At 37.0% G+C, this 17,105-nt stretch overlaps 1 long non-coding RNA gene across 1 annotated transcript in view; it reads right to left on the bottom strand.

Annotated features, from left to right (window-relative positions):
• LOC309624471 overlaps positions 1 to 17,105 on the bottom strand; it is a 614,280-nt gene that overhangs the window by 156,896 nt on the left and 440,279 nt on the right. The window lies entirely within an intron of this gene.

Genomic DNA, 17,105 nt, shown 5'->3' with positions numbered 1-17,105 from the left:
TGCTATATCAGAAAACAAAAAAGACTATTATGAAAATATAATAGATCAAAACAAAATATACAACTACATTGAAGCAAAAATACAACAGTTAATTTTAAATTATGTTGAAGGAAATAAATGTTAAGCTTGATAAAAAAGAATGTTCTCATGAAACAAAGGTGGGTTCATGGATCTACTACTTAGTCAGGAACTGAATATAAAATTACCTTTGGGCATAATTGTGTGTGTGTGCTTGATAGAACTGTTTTAGAGAGAAAGTCCACTTAAAAAAACACTCTCTGGGAAAGAATATTTGCAAATATTTATCTGACAAATAATTTGTATTCAGAATATATAAAGAACTTCCACAAATCAACAATGAAAATGTAAACAACCATTAAAAAACTGGGAGATAACTTGAAAAGAAACTTCACAAAAGAAGATAAATGATTGGCAATAAGCACTTGGAAAGGTGGTCAAAATTCTTGACATAAGGGCAATGCAAATTTAAACCACACTGTAAGAGCATTCAACACCCGTAAAATGCCTGAAATGCTCCCTCCCCCCAAAAAACCCTGACATTAAATGGTGAGGGTATAGAACAACTGGAACTTTCATACACAGTCAGTGGGAGTATAAAATGGTACAATATTTTAGATACTTGGAATGGCAATTTTTTATCCACATTATGAGCAATTTCACTCCTAGGTATTAATCTAAGAGAAATGAAAACATACGTCTATAATAATGACTTGTACAAGAGTGTTCCTAGAAGATTCAGCCATAGCAGTAAAAAACTACAAAATTCTACGTGCTCATCAAGAGGTAGAAGGATGAACAAGTTGTAGTATATCATACAATGGAACACAACTCAGAAGTGAAACAAAATGACTTACTGATACATAGATCAACGTGAATCAATCTACATACATTATGCTGAGTGAAAGAAGCTGGCCCCGAAAGAATACATTCTGTATGATTCCACTTATATGAACTTCTGGAATCAACAAAATAATCTATGATAATAGATGTAGGAAAATTGTGGGAAGTGGCGCAAGAGAACATTTTATATCTATTGTGAGTAGCAGTTAAATTGAATTAAATGCTAATGAACTGTGAATTTTATTTTTTTAATTTAATTTTATTTTTTTAATACAGCAGGTTCTTATTAGTTATCAGTTTTATACATATTAGTGTATATATGTCAATCCTAATCTCCCAATTCACCCCACCACCACCACCCCCAATTTCCCCCCTTGGTGTCCATACATTTGTTGTTTACATCTGTGTCTCTATTTCTGCCCGGCAAACTGGTTCATCTGTACCATTTTTCTAGATTCCACATATATGTGTTAATATACAATACTTGTTTTTCTCTTTATGACTTACTTCAATCTGTATGACAGTCTGTGTATCCATCCACGTCTCTACAAATGGCCCAATTTCGTTCCTTTTTATGGCTCAGTAATATTCCATTGTATATATGTACCACCATTTCTTTATCCATTCCTCTGTTGATGAGCATTTAGGTTGCTTCCATGACCTGGCTATTGTACTGCTGGCTATTACAGTGCTGCAATGAACATTGGGGTGCATGTGAGATTTTGAATTATGGTTTTCTCTGGGTATATGCCCAGTAGTCGGATTGCTGAGTCATATGGTAATTCTATTTTTAGTTTTTTAAGGAACCTCCATACTGTTCTCCATAGTGGCTATATCAATTTACATTCCCACCAACAGTGCAAAAGGGTTCCCTTTTCTCCACACACTCTCCAGTATTTGTTGTTTGTAGATTTTCTGATGTTGCCCATTCTAACTGGTGTGAGGTGATACCTCATTGTACTTTTGGTTTGCATTTCTCTAATAGTTAGTGATGTTGAGCAGCTTTTCATGTGCCTCTTGGCCATCTGTATGTCTTCTTTGGAGAAATGTCTATTTAGGTCTTCTGCCCATTTTTGGATTGAGTTTTGGTTTTTTCAATATTGAGCTGCATGAGCTTTTTAAATATTTTGGAAATTAATCCTTTGTCTGTTGATTCATTTGCAAATATTTTCTCCCATTCTGAGGGTTGTCTTTTCATCTTGTTTACAGTTTCCTTTGCTGTGCAAAAGCTTTTAAGTTTCATTAGGTCCCATTTGTTTATTTTTGTTTTTATTTCCATTATTCTAGGAGGTGGGTTAAAAAAGATCTTGCTGTGATTTATGTCAAAGAGTGTTCTTCCTATGTTTTCCTCTAAGAGTTTTACACTGTCCGGTCTTACATTTAGGTCTTTAATCCATTTTGAGTTTATTTTTGTGTATGGTGTTAAGGAGTGTTCTAATTTCATTCTTTTACATGTAGCTGTCCAGTTTTCCCAGCACCACTTATTGAAGAGACTGTCTTTTCTCCATTGTATATCCTTGCCTCGTTTGTCATAGATTAGTTGACCATAGATGCATGGGTTTATCTCTGGGCTTTCTAACCTGTTCCAATGACCTATATTTCTGTTTTTGTGCCAGTACCATATTGTGTTGATATGTAGTATAGTCTGAAGACAGGGAATCTGCTTTCTTCAGCTCCGTTTTTTTCCCTCAAGATTGCTTTGGCTATTCAGGGATTTTTGTGTCTCCATACAAATTTTAAGATTTTTTTGTTCTAGTTCTGTAAAAAATGCCATTGGTAATTTGATGGGAATTGCATTGAGTCTGTAGATTGCTTTGGGTAGTTTAGTCATTTTCACAATATTGATTCTTCCAATCCAAGAACATGGTATATCTCTCCATCTGTTTGTGTCATCTTTGATTTCTTTCATCAGGGTCTTATAGTTTTCTGAGTACAGATCTTTTACTTCCTTAGGTAGGTTTATTCCTAGGTGTTTTATTCTTTTTTTGTTGCAATGGTGAATGGGAAAATTTCCTTAATTTCTCTTTCTGATCTTTCTTTGTTAGTGTATAGGAATGCAAGATATTTCTGTGCATTAATTTTGTATCTTGCAACTTTACCAAGTTCATTGTTTAGTTCTAGTAGTTTCCTGGTGGCATCTTTAGGATTATCTATGTATAGTATCATATCATCTGCAAACAGTGACAGCTTTACTTCTTCTTTTCAATTTGGGTTACTTTTATTTCTTTTTCTTCTCTGATTGCTGTGGCTAGGACTTCCAAAACTATGTTGAATAATAGTGGCAAGAGTGGACATCCTTGTCTTATTCCCGACCTTAGAGGAAATGTTTTCAGTTTTTCACCATTAGGAATGATGTTTGCTGTGGGTTTGTCATATATGGCCTTTATGATGTTGAGGTAGGTTTCCTCTATGCCCACTTTCTGGAGAGTTTTTATGATAAATGGTGTTGAATTTTGTAAAAGGCTTTATCCGCATCTATTGAGATGATCATACAGTTTTTATTCTTCAGTTTGTTAATATGGTGTATCACATTGATTGATTTGCGTATATTGAAGAATTCTTGCATCCCTGGGATAAATCCCACTTGATCATGGTGTATGATCTTTTTAATGTGTTGTTCGATTCTGTTTGCTAGTATTTTGTTGAGGACTTTTGCATCTATATTCATCAGTGATATTGGTCTGTAATTTTCTTTTTTTGTAGTGTCATTGTCTGCTTTTGGTCTCAGGGTGATGGTGGCCTCGTAGAATGAGTTTGGGAGTGTTCCTTCCTCTGCCATTTCTTGGAAGAGTTTGAGAAGGATAGGTGTTAGCTCTTCTCTAAATGTTTGATAGAATTCACCTGTGAAGCCATCTGGTCCTGGACTTTTGTTTGTTGGAATATTTTTAATCACAGTTTCAATTTCATTACTTGTGATTGGTCTGTTCATATTTTCTATTTCTTCCTGGTTCAGTCTTGGAAGGTTATACCTTTCTAGGAATTTGTCCATTTCTTCCAGGTTGTCCATTTTATTGGCATAGAGTTGCTTGTAGTAGTCTGTTATGATGCTTGGTATTTCGGCAGTGTCTGTTGTAACTTCTCCTTTTTCATTTCTATTGATTTGAGTCCTCTCCATCTTTTTCTTGTTGAGTCTGGTTAAAGGTTTATCAATTTTGTTTATCTTCTCAAAGAACCAGCTTTTAGTTTTATTGATCTTTGCTATTGTTTTCTTTGTTTCTATTCCATTTATTTCTGCTCTGATCTTTATGATTTCTTTCCTTCTCCTAACTTTGGGTTTTGTTTGTTCTTCTTTCTCTAGTTCCTTTAGGTGTAGGGTTAGATTGTTTATTTGAGATTTTTCTTGTTTCTTGAGGGAGGATTGTATTGCTATAAAGTTCCCTCTTAGAGCAGCTTTTGCTAAATCCCATAGGTTTTGGATCATCGTGTTTTTCTTGTCATTTATCTCCAGGTATTTTTTGATCTCCTCTTTGATTTCTTCAGTGATCTCTTGGTTATTTAGTAATGTATTGTTTAGCCTCCATGTGTTTGTGCTTTTTTATGATTTTTTCCCCTGTAATTCATTTCTAATCTCATAGCATTACGGTCAGAAAAGAGGCTTGATATGATTTCAATTTTCTTAAGTTTACCAAGGCTTGATTTGTGACCCAAGATATGATCTATCCTGGAGAATATTCCGTGTGCACTTGAGAAGAGAGTGTAATCTGCTGTTTTCGGATGGAATGTCGTATAAATATCAATTAAATCTATCTGGTCTATTGTGTCATTTAAAGCTTGTGTTTCCTTATTCGTTTTCTGTCCATTGGTGTTAGTGAGGTGTTAAAGTCCCTCACTATTATTGTGTTACTGTCGATTTCCTCTTTTATAGCTGTTAGCTTTTGCCTTATGTATTGAGGTGTTCCTATGTTGTGTGCATATGTATTTATAATTGTTATATCTTTTTCTTGGTTTGATCCCTTGATCATTTTGTAGTGTCCTTCCTTGTCTCATGTAACATTCTTTATTTTACAGTCTATTTTATCTGATATGAGTATTGCTAATCCAGCTTTCTTTTGATTTCCATTTGCAGGGAATATCTTTTTCCGTCCCTTCACTTTCAGTCTGTGTGTGTCCCTAGGTCTGAAGTGGGTCTCTTGTAGACAACATATATATGGGTCTTGTTTGTTGTATCCATTCAGTGAGCCTGTGTCTTTTGGCTGGAGCATTTAATCCATTCACATTTAAGGTAATTATCGTTATGTATGTTCCTATTACACTTTCTTAATTGTTTTGGGGCTTTTTTTTGTAGGTCCTTTTCTTCTCTTGTGTTTCTCACTTAGAGAAATTCCTTTAGTATTTGTTGTAGAGCTGGTTTGGTGGTGCTGAATTCTCTTAGCTTTTGCTTGTCTGTAAGCTTTTGATTTCTCTGTCGAATCTGAATGAGATCTTTGCTGGGTAGAGTAATCTTTGTTATAGGTTCTTCCTTTTCATCACTTTAAGTATATTGTGCCACTCCTTTCTAGACTGTAGAGTTTCTGCTGAGAGTACAGCTGTTAACCTTATGGGACTTCTGTTGTATGTTATTTGTCGTTTTTCCCTTGTTGCTTTTAATAATTTTTCTTTTTCTTTTTGTCAATTTGAGTACTGTGTGTCTCAGTACGTTTCTACTTGTATTTATCCTGCCTGGAGCTCTCCTTGCTTCCTGGCCTTGGGTGGCTATTTCCTTTCCCATGTTAGGGAAGTTTTTGACTATAATCTCTTCAAATATTTTCTCGGGTCCTTTCTCTCCCTTTTTTTCCTTCTGGGACTCCTATAATGTGAATGTTGTTGTGCTTAATGTTCTCCCAGAGGTCTCTTAGGCTGTCTTCATTTCTTTTAATTCTTTTTTCTTTATTCTGTTCCATGGCAGTGAATTCCACCATTCTGTCTTCCAGGTCACTTATCCGTTTTTCTGCCTCAGTTATTCTGCTATTGATTCCTTCTAATGTATTTTTCATTTCAGTTATTGTATAGTTCATCTCTGCTTGTTTGTTCTTTAACTCTTCTAGGTCTTTGTTAAACATTTCTTGCATCTTCTCTATCTTTGCCTCCATTCTTTTTCTGAGGTTCTGGATCATCTTCACTATCATTATTCTGAATTCTTTTTCTGGAAGGTTGCCTGTCTCCACTTCATTTAGTTGTTTTTCTGGGGTTTTGTCTTGTTCCTTCATCTGGTACATAGTCCTCTGCCTTTTCATTTTGTCTATTGTTCTGTGAATGTGGTTTTGTAGTTTTTCTTGCTTCTGCTGTCTGCTCTCTGGTGGATAAAGCTATTTAAGATACTTGTGCAAGCTTCCTGATGGGAGGGCCTAGTGGTTGGTAGAACTGGGTGTTGCTCTTGTGAGCAGAGCTCAGTAAAACTTTAATCCACTTGTCTGCTGATGGGTGGGGCTGAGTTCCCTCCCTGTTGGCTGTTTGGCCTGAGGCAACCCAGCATTGGTGCCTACATACTCTTTGGTGGGGCTGATGGCAGACTCTGGGAGGGCTCATGCCAAGGAGTACTTCTCAGAACTTCTGCTGCCAGTGTCCTCGTCCCCTCAGTGAGCCGCAACCACCCCCTGCCTCTGCAGGAGACCCTCCAACACTAGCAGATAAGTCTGGTTCAGTCTCCTCTGGAGTTCAGCTCCTTCCCCCTGGGTCTTCATGCACACACTACTTTGTGTGTGCCCTCCAAGAGTGGAGTCTTTGTTTCCCCCAGTCTTGTGGAAGTCCTTCAATCAAATCCCCTGCTAGCCTTCAAAGTCTGATTCTCTGGGAATTCATCCTCCTGTTGCCAGACACCCAGTTTGGGAAGCCTGATGTGGGGCTCAGAACCTCCACTCCAGTGGGTGGACTTCTGTGGTATAATTGTTCTCCCGTTTGTGAGTCACCCACCCAGTGGTTACGGGGTTTGATTTTATTATGATTGTGCCTCTCCTACTGTCTCATTGTGGCTTCTCCTTTGTCTTTGGATGTGGGGTATCTTTTTCGGTGAGTTCCAGTGTCTTCCTGTCGATGATTGTTCAGCAGTCAGTTGTGATTCCAGTACTCTCACAAGTCGGAGTGAGCACACATGCTCCTACTCCGCCCTCTTGAAACAATCTTGAACTGTGCATTTTATTTATTTATTTATTTTTTAACATCTTTATTGGAGTATAATTGCTTTACAATGGTGTGTTACTTTCTGCTTTATAACAAAGTGAATCAGCTATACATATACATATGTCCCCATATTTCTTCCCTCTTGCATCTCCCTCCCTCCCACCCTCCCTATCTCACCCCTCTAGGTGGTCACAAAGCACTGAGCTAATCACCTGTGTTATGCTGCTGCTTCCCACTACTTACCGATTTTACATTTGGTAGTGTATATATTCCATGCCACTCTCTCACTTTGACCCAGCTTACCCTTCTCCCTCCTCGTGTCCGCAAGTCCATTCTCTAGTATGTCAGCATCTTTATTCCCGTCCTGCCCCTATGTTCTTCATGACCTTTTTTTCCCCTTAGATTCCATATATATGTGTTAGCATACGGCATTTCGTTTTACCTTTCTGACTTACTTCACTCTGTATGACAGACTCTAGGTACATCCACCTCACTACAAATAACTCAGTTTCCTTTCCCTTTATGGCTAAGTAATATTCCATTGTATATATGTGCCACATCTTCTTTATCCATTCATCCGATGATGGACACTTAGGTTGTTTCCATGTCCTGGCTATTGTAAATAGAGTTGCAAGGAACACTGTGGTACATGACTCTTTTTGAATTATGGTTTTCTCAGGGTGTATGCCCAGTAGTGGGATTGCTGGGTCGTATGGTAGTTCTATTTGTAGTTTTTTAAGGAACCTCCATACTGTTCTCCATAGTGGCTGTATCAATTTACATTCCCACCAACAGTGCAAGAGGCTTCCCTTTTCTCCACACCCTCTCCAGCATTTATCGTTTGTAGATTTTTTGATGATGGTCATTCTGACAGGTGTGAGGTGATACCTCATTTTAGTTTTGATTTACATTTCTCTAATGATTAGTGATGTTGAGCATCCTTTCATGTGTTTGTTGGCAATCTGTATATCTTCTTTGGAGAAATGTCTATTTAGGTCTTCTGCCCATTTTTGGATTGCATTTTTTGTTTTTTTGATATTGAGCTGCATGAGCTGCTTGTAAGTTTTGGAGATGAATCCTTTGTCAGTTGCTTCATTTGCAAATATTTTCTCCCATTCTAAGGGGTGTCTTTTGGTCTTGTTTATGGTTTCCTTTGCTGTGCAAAAGCTTTTAAGTTTCATTAGGTCCCATTTGTTTATTTTTGTTTTTATTTCCATTATTCTAGGAGGTGGGTCAAAAAAGATCTTGCTGTGATGTATGTCATAGAGTGTTCTATGTTTTCCTTTAAGAGTTTAATAGTGTCTGGCCTTACATTTAGGTCTTTAATCCATTTTGAGTTTATTTTTGTGTATGGTGTTAGGGAGTGTTCTAATTTCATTCTTTTACATGTAGCTGTCCAGTTTTCCCAACACCACTTATTGAAGAGGCTGTCTTTTCTCCATTGTATATTCTTGCTTCCTTTATCATAAATAAGGTGACCATATGTGCATGGGTTTATCACTAGGCTTTCTATCCTCTTCCATTGATCTATATTTCTGTTTTTGTGCCAGTACCATATTGTCTTGATTACTGTAGCTTTGTAGTATAACCTGAAGTCAGGGAGCCTAATTCCTCCAGCTCCATTTTTCTTTCTCAAGATTGCTTTGGCTATTCTGGGTCTTTTGTGTTTCCATACAAATTGTGGAATTTTTTGTTCTAGTTCTGTGAAAAATGTTATTGGTAGTTTGATAGGGATGGCATTGAATCTGTAGATTGCTTTGGGTAGTATAGTCATTTTCACAATGTTGATTCATCCATTCCAAGAACATGGTATATCTCTCCATCTGTTTGTATCATCCTTAATTTCTTTCATCAGTGTCTTCTAGTTTTCTGAGTACAGGTCTTTTGTCTCCCTAGGTAGATTTATTCCTAGGTATTTTATTCTTTTCATTGCAATGGTACATGGGAGTGTTTCCCTAATTTCACTTTCAGATTTTTCATCATTAGTGTATAAGAATGCAAGACATTTCTGTGCGTTAATTTTGTATCCTGCTACTTTACCAAATTCATTGATTAGCTCTTGTAGTTTTCTGGTTGCATATTTAGGATACTCTATGTACAGTATCGTGCCATCTGCAAACAGTGACAGCTTTAGTTCTTCTTTGCTGATTTGGATTCCTTTTATTTCTTTTTCTTCTCTGACTGCTGTGACGAAAACTTCCAAAACAATGTTGAATAATAGTGGTGAGAGTGGGCAACCTTGTCTTCTTCCTGATCTTAGTGGAAATGGTTTCAGTTTTTCACCATTGAGGATGATGTTGGCTGTGGCCTTGTCATATATGGCCTTTATTATGTTGAGGTAAGTTCCCTCTATGCCTACTTTCTGGAGGGTTTTATCAAAAATGGGTGTTGAATTTTGTCAAAAATTTTTCTGCATCTTTTGAGATGATCATATGTTTTTTATTTTTCAGTTTGTTAATATGGTGTATCACATTGATTTATTTGCGTATATTGAAGAATCCTTGCATTTTTGGGATAAACCCCACTTGACCGTGTTGTATGATCCTTTTAATGTGCTGTTGGATTCTATTTGCTAGTATTTTGTTGAGGATTTTTGCATCTATGTTCATCAGTGATATTGGCCTGTAGTTTTCTTTCTTTGTGACATTTTTGTCTGATTTTGGTATCAGGGTGATGGTGGCCTTGTAGAATGAGTTTGGGAGTGTTCCTCCCTCTGCTATATTTTGGAAGAGTTTGAGAAGGATAGGTGTTAGCTCTTCTCTAAATGTTTGATAGAATTCGCCTGTGAAGCCGTGTGGCCCTGGGCTTTTGTTTGTCAGAAGATGTTAAATCACACTTTCAATTTCATTGCTTGTCATTGGTCTGTTTATATTTTCTATTTCTACCTGGTTCAGTCTCAGAAGGTTGTGCTTTTCTAAGAACATGTCCATTCCTTCCAGGTTGTCCATTTTATTGACATATAGTTGCTTGTAGTAATCTCTCATGATTCTTTGTATTTCTGCAGTGTCAGTTGTTACTTCTCCTTTTTCATTTCTAATTCTATTGATTTGAGTCTTCTCCCTTTTTTTCTTGATGACTCTGGCTAATGGTTTGTCAATTTTGTTTATCTTCTCAAAGAACCCAAAGAACCAGCTTTTAGTTTTATTGATCTTTGCTATCGTTTCCTTCATTTCTTTTTCATTTATTTCTGATCTGATCTTTATGATTTCTTTCCTTCTGCTAACTTTGGGGTTTTTTTGTTCTTCTGTCTCTAATTGTTCTAGGTGCAAGGTTAGGTTGTTTATTTGAGATGTTTCTTGTTTTTTGAGGTAGGATTGTATTGCTCTAAACTTCCCTCTTAGAACTGCTTTTGCTGCATCCCATAGGTTTTGGGTCATCGTGTCTCCATTATCATTTGTTTCTAGGTATTTTTTGATTTCCTCTTTGATTTCTTCAGTGATGTCTTGGTTATTAAGTAGTGTATTGTTTAGCCTCCATGTGTTTGTATTCTTTACAGATTTTTTCCTGTAATTGATATCTAGTCTCATAGCATTGTGGTCAGAAAAGATACTTGATATGATTTCAGTTTTCTTAAATTTACCAAGGCTTGATTTGTGACCCAAGATATGATCTATCCTGGAGAATGTTCCATGAGCACTTGAGAAGAAAGTGTATTCTGTTGTTTTTGGATGGAATGTCCTATAAATATCAATTAAGGCCAGCTTTTTTAATGTATCATTTAAAGCTTGTTTTTCCTTATTTATTCTCATTTTGGATGATCTGTGCATTGGTGAAAGTGGGGTGTTAATGTCCCCTACTATGATTGTGTTACTGTCTATTTCCCCTTTTATGGCTGTTAGTATTTGCCTTATGTATTGACGTGCTCCTATGTTGGGTACCTAAATATTTACAATTGTTACATCTTCTCCTTGGATTGATCCTTTGATCATTATGTAGTGGCCTTCTTTGTCTCTTGTAATAGTCTTTGTTTTAAAGTCTATTCTGTCTGATATGAGAATTGCTACTCCAGCTTTCTTTTGATTTCCATTTGCATGAAATATGTTTTTCCATTCCTTCACTTTCAGTCTGTATGTGTCCCTAGGTCTGAAATGTCTCTTGTAGACAGCATATATACCGGGTCTTGTTTTTTTATCCATTTAGCCAGTCTATGTGTTTTGGTTGGAGCATTTACATTTAAGGTAATTATCGATATGTATGTTCCTATTAGCATTTTCTTAATTGTTTTGGGTTTGTTATTGTAGGTCTTTTCCTTCTCTTGTGCTTCCTGCCTAGAGCAGTTCCTTTAGCATTTGTTGTAAAGCTGGTTTGTTGGTGCTGAATTCTCTTAGCTTTTGCTTGTCTGTAAAGGTTTTAATTTCTCTGTCAAATCTGAATGAGATCCTTGCTGGGTACAGTAATCTTGGGTTTAGGTTTTTCCCTTTCATCACTTTAAATATGTCCTTCCACTCCCTTCTGGCTTGCAGAGTTTCTGCTGAAAGATCAGCTGTTAACCTTATGGGGATTCCCTTGTATGTTATTTGTTGTTTTTCCCTTGCTACTTTTAATATTTTTTCTTTGTATTTAATTTTTGATACTTTGATTAATATGTGTCTTGGTGTGTTTCTCCTTGGATTTATCCTGTATGGGACTCTCTGTGCTTCGTTGACTTGATTAAGTATTTCCTTTCCCATATTAGGGAAGTTTTCAACTATAATCTCTTCAAGTATTTTCTCAGTACCTTTCTTTTTCTCTTCGTCTTCTGGAACCCCTATAATTCGAATGTTGCTGCGCTTAATGTTGTCCCAGAGGTCTCTGAGACTGTCCTCAATTCTTTTCATTCTTTTTCTTTATTCTGCTCTGCAGTAGCTATTTCCACTATTTTACCTTCCAGGTCACTTATCCATTCTTCTGCCTCAGTTATTTTGCTATTGATTCTTTCTACAGAATCTTTAATTTCATTTTTTGTTTTGTTCATCATTGTTTGTTTGCTCTTTAGTTCTTCTAGGTCTTTGTTAATCGTTTCTTATATTTTCTCCATTCTATTTACAAGATTCTGGATCATCTTTACTATCATTACTCAGAATTCTTTTTCAGGTAGACTGCCTATTTCCTCTTCATTTGTTTGGTCTGGTGGGTTTTTACCTTGCTCCTTCAACTGCTGTGTGTTTCTCTCTCTTCTCATTTTGCTTAACTTACTGTGTTTGGGGTCTCCTTTCGCAGACTGCAGGTTCATAGTTCCCCTTGTTTTTGGTGTCTGCCCCCCGTGGCTAAGTTTGGTTCAGTGGGTTGTGTAGGCTTCCTGGTGGAGGGGACTAGTACCGACGTTCTGGTGATGAGCCTGGATCTTGTCTTTCTAGTGGGAAGGTCCGTGTCCGGTGGTGTGTTTTAGGGTGTCTGTGACCTTATTATGATTTTAGGCAACATCTCTGCTAATGGGTGGGGTTGTGGTCCTGTCTTGCTAGTTGTCTGGCATAGGGTGTTCAGCACTGTAGCTTGCTGGTGGTTGAGGGGGGCTGGGTCTTGGCGTTGAGATGGAGATCTCTGGGAGATTTTCTCTGTTTGATATTACGTTGAGCTGGGAGGTCTCTGGTGGACCAGTGTCCTGAACTCAGCTCTCCCACCTCAGAGACACAGACCTGATGCCCAGCCGGAGCATCAAGACCCTATCATCCACATGGCTCACAATAAAAGGGAGAAAAAGAGAAAGAAAGAAAGAAAGAAAGAAAGAAAGAAAGAAAGAAAGAAAGAAAAGAAATTTATTAAAATAAAAAATAATTATTAAAAATTAAAAAGATTTTTTAATTAATAAAAAAAGAGAAAGAAAGAAAGAAAGAAAGAAAGAGCAGAACAACCAAACCAAAAAACAAATCCACCAATTATAACAAGCGCTATATACTATACTAAAAAAAAAAAAGGAGAGACAGAACCCTAGGACAAATGGTAAAAGTAAAGCTATACAGACAAAATCACACACAGAAGCATACACATACACACTCACAAAAAGAAAAAAAGGTAAAAAAATATATATATCGTTGCTCCCAAAATCCACCTCCTCAATTTGGGATGATTCGTTGTCTATTGCGGTATTCCACAGATGCAGGTACATCAAGTTGACTGTGGAGATTTAACCCTCTGCTCCTGAGGCTGCTGGGAGAGATTTCTCTTTCTCTTCTTTGTTCGCACAGCCCCTGGGGTTCAGCTTTGGATTTGGCCCCGCCTCTGCGTGTAGGTCGCCCAAGGGCGTCTGTTCTTTGCTCAGACAGGACGGGGTTAAAGAAGCAGCTGATTTGGGGGCTCTGGCTCACTCAGGCCGGGGGGAGGGAAGGGTACGAATGTGGGGCGAGCCTGCGGCAGCAGAGGCCGGCGTGACGTTGCAGCAGCCTGAGGTGCGCCATGCATTCTCCCGTGGAAGTTGTCCCCGGATCACGGGACCCTGGCAGTGGCGGCTGCACAGGCTCCCGGGAGGGGAGGTGTGGATAGTGACCTGTGCTTGCACACAGGCTTCTTGGTGCTGGCAGCAGCAACCTCAGCATTTCATGCCCGTCTCTGGGGTCCGTGCTGATAGCCGCGGCTTGCGCCATCTGTGGAGCTTGTTTAGGCAGTGCTCTGAATCCCCCCTCCTTGCGCACCCCAAAACAATGGTCTCTTGCCTCTTAGCCAGGTCCAGACTTTTCCCCAGACTCTCTCCCGGCTAGCTGTGGCACACTAGCCCCCTTCAGGCTGTGTTCACGCCGCCAACCCCAGTCCTCTCCCTGCGATCCGACCTCCGAAGCCTGAGCCTCAGCTCCCAGCCCCGCCTGCCCCGGCAGGTGAGCAGACAAGCCTCTCGGGCTGGTGAGTGCTGGTCGGCACCGCTCCTCTGTGCGGGAATCTCTCCGCTTTGCCCTCCGCACCCCTGTGGCTGCGCTCTCCTCCGTGGCTCTGAAGCTTCCCCCCTCCGCCACCCATAGTCTCCACCCACGAAGGGGCTTCCTAGTGTGTGGACACCTTTCCTCCTTCACGGCTCCCTCCCACTGGTGCGGGTCCTGCCCCTATTCTTTTGTCTCTGTTGTTTCTTTTTTCTTTTGCCCTACCCAGGTACATGGGGAGTTTCTTGCCTTTTGGGAGGTCTGAGGTCTTCTGCCAGCGTTCAGGAGTTGTTCTGTAGGAGTTGCTCCACACGTAGATGTATTTCTGATGTATTTGTGGGGATGAAGGTGATCTCCACGTCTTACTCTTCTGCCATCTTGAAACTCCTCCTCATTCTCGAGCTGTGCATTTTAAAATATCCAATTGATACCTCAATAAAACATTTTCATTACAGTAATAATAAGAACGTTTAAAAATAAAAAAGTATACACATAAGTTAAATCATTAAATGTGAAAATATAAATAAATTTCACTGGTCTCATCTTCAAAGAAAAGACTTGAGATATAGATTAATAAACTTATGTTTATTATATTAAGGACAAAATTAAAGAAAGGGAACATCACTTTGCATTAACCTAATTAAATGTTTAAATTGTGAAGCTAAATGTCTCTTCCACACTCAACAACTACAAAATGGTTAGTCACAAGATATAGAAAATATCAGGTTGGCTTCCAATTTTTGGTGCATAATAAATACAATTTTAAAATGATACAACTGAACTTATTTACAAAATAAAAATTGACCCACAGACATAGAAAACAAAGTTGTGGTTAACAAAAGGGGAAAGTGGTGGTGGGATAAGTTAGGAGTTTGGGATTAACATACATACACTATTATATATAAAATAGATAACCAACAAGGATCTACTGTATAGCACAGGGAATTATACTCAGTATTTTGTAAAACCTATAAGGGAAAGAATCTGAAAAAAATAGATATGCATGTATGTATAACTGAATCACTTTGCTGTACACCTGAAACTAACACAACATTGTAAGTCAACTCTACATCACTAAAAAAAAAAAGTGAAGTAACATCAACAAAACTTTAACAGTAATATGTTCTGTATTCTATACCCAGCCACGTTATAATTCCTGTAAGAAAAATATGCAAAGATATTCTCAGATGTATCTGAACCCAGAGTATACTCCATTCCGGTGTTTAAAAAACCTCAAGAATGTTCTTTAGAACATTTTTTTTGCAAACAAGTAGTGATAACAAAGAAAAAATAATTGGGGTTTATCTCCAAGTTAAATTACTGAGCACAGCATTAAGCAGGAGTGGGATGAGGACTGGAGAAAAGTTATATTCCATAAAGACGGGTCCATTTGTATAGTGCTATTCTTGACTTTGATAAGTTGGTTTAAGAAAACTTTACAATTCCAATATAATTACATATACATTTTAACCTTAATGACCATATCCCAAGATATTTAAGGAGGTCAAAGGAAGAGAAAATAACGTCAACAAAACCCAAACACTTGGAAATTTTTATATTCATCTTATAAATAACAATTACTCAAGGAGAAAATTGGGTCAATGTTAACAGAAAGAGTAGAGAAACATGCTCACATCAGACTTATGAGATGCAGCTAAAGCTATATTCAGAGCAAATGTCATTTTCATTATTCTTAAAATAAGTGAAATATTTTAAAAGTTTACTCAAGAGATAGGAAGAAAAATAAGCAAAATCTAAATAATTCAGAAGGAAGTAATTAAGAGAAAGTCAAGCAGAAATAACTGCAAAGCAAAATTATGGAAATGAAAAATATTAGGCTTGTATAAACAATGATATATAAAAAAACTTTAATCAAATTATTTCAAAAAACAGAAAGGATATATTTTAAGAGTTATAGCATATATTTTAAAATGAGTTTCTTCTAAGAACAACTGATGCTAATATATTTAATAATCTCAAGAGAATGGACAAATTTTCTAAAGAAAAATTTATAAATAGCCAAAACTAATTCAATAAGAATTTTTTTAAAAAAAATTTAATAAAGCAAAAAAAAAGGGAAACTGTAAAAAACTTAGCACTAACAGAAAAGCATCTCCAGAGATAGTTGCTTTTACATTTGACTTTTCTAAGTTTTCAAGACACATAATATCTGTGCTACAAAAATTACTGAAAAACAGATTAAAAAAAGGAAAGTTGCCAAATTCACTTTTTTATAAAGAACTGTTCTGAAAATAAAAGCTGACATAGATACACGGAATGGAAATCTGTGTATCCAATTCTTTAAGACTGCAGACTTGGAAAATCTTAGACATCAGCAAAATGGTCTTTAGTCCAAGAATCAAACTATTCATCATGAAATCTATTAATAAAATTTATCACATAGACAAGTTAAATATAAAAAATAATATAGTCTTTCCAATTGGATACCCCAAAAGGCTACAAAAAAAAAAATCCAAGAACCATTAACTAGTATACGTTTTTTATATATAGAAATAAAAATGCTTCCTGAACATGATGGAGACTATCAAGCTTGGTCCAAGAGACAATGTGGGATTTAATCCAAAACTGCAGGAAGACAGCATTACTATTGAACAGTGTCCTAAGTCTAACTAGTGAAACTTGGAAAGGAGAAAGCAAAATAATTATTTGCAGATGATATGATGTTAAAGCTGGAAAAACTAAACGTATAAAAGATGTAAAGCAATTTAACACTTGAACCTCACTTAAAATGAAACATGCAAAAAAAAAAAAAAAGCCTAGAATACAAAGGATATCTTTGGATAGAATTGTAGTATCTATTTTTTTTGCCATCTTTTGCTGATTTCTAAATTTTCTTACGCATATGTACTCTTAACCAGTGGAAACAAACATACAAACAAAAAGTAACAAAAATATCTGTAAACCATAGCACTAAGAAAACTGGCAGGGGAACGGGGCAGAGTTCATTCCCATGATGCTGAAATCATTAGCAGCTTTGTACATACATGTTTATGACAGACACACACATGCACACACTTAACTATTTAAACGTTTCTGTGTGTGTGAATTCATACTATCTATAATGATGTTTTCAACGTAGAATGTTATTGACTTCATACATCACGGACATCATTTTATATAAATACATATATTTATCCCAGTCATTATTTCAACAGCCAGATACATGGTGGTATCTTGTGTGGGTTTGCTATAAAATTCTTAACTAGTCCCTTGTTAATGGAATTTAAATTGTTTTCAAGTCTTAACTTCTACAGCTAATGCATCCAATGGCCATTTTTGCACTTATGTACTAGTGTAATC

The sequence above is a fragment of the Balaenoptera borealis genome (assembly GCF_965194805.1).
Source record: "Balaenoptera borealis genome assembly, chromosome: 2".
NCBI lineage: Eukaryota > Metazoa > Chordata > Mammalia > Artiodactyla > Balaenopteridae > Balaenoptera > Balaenoptera borealis.
The sequence above is the reverse complement of the archived record's forward strand: the minus strand, read 5'-3'. Positions and strand labels throughout refer to the sequence as shown.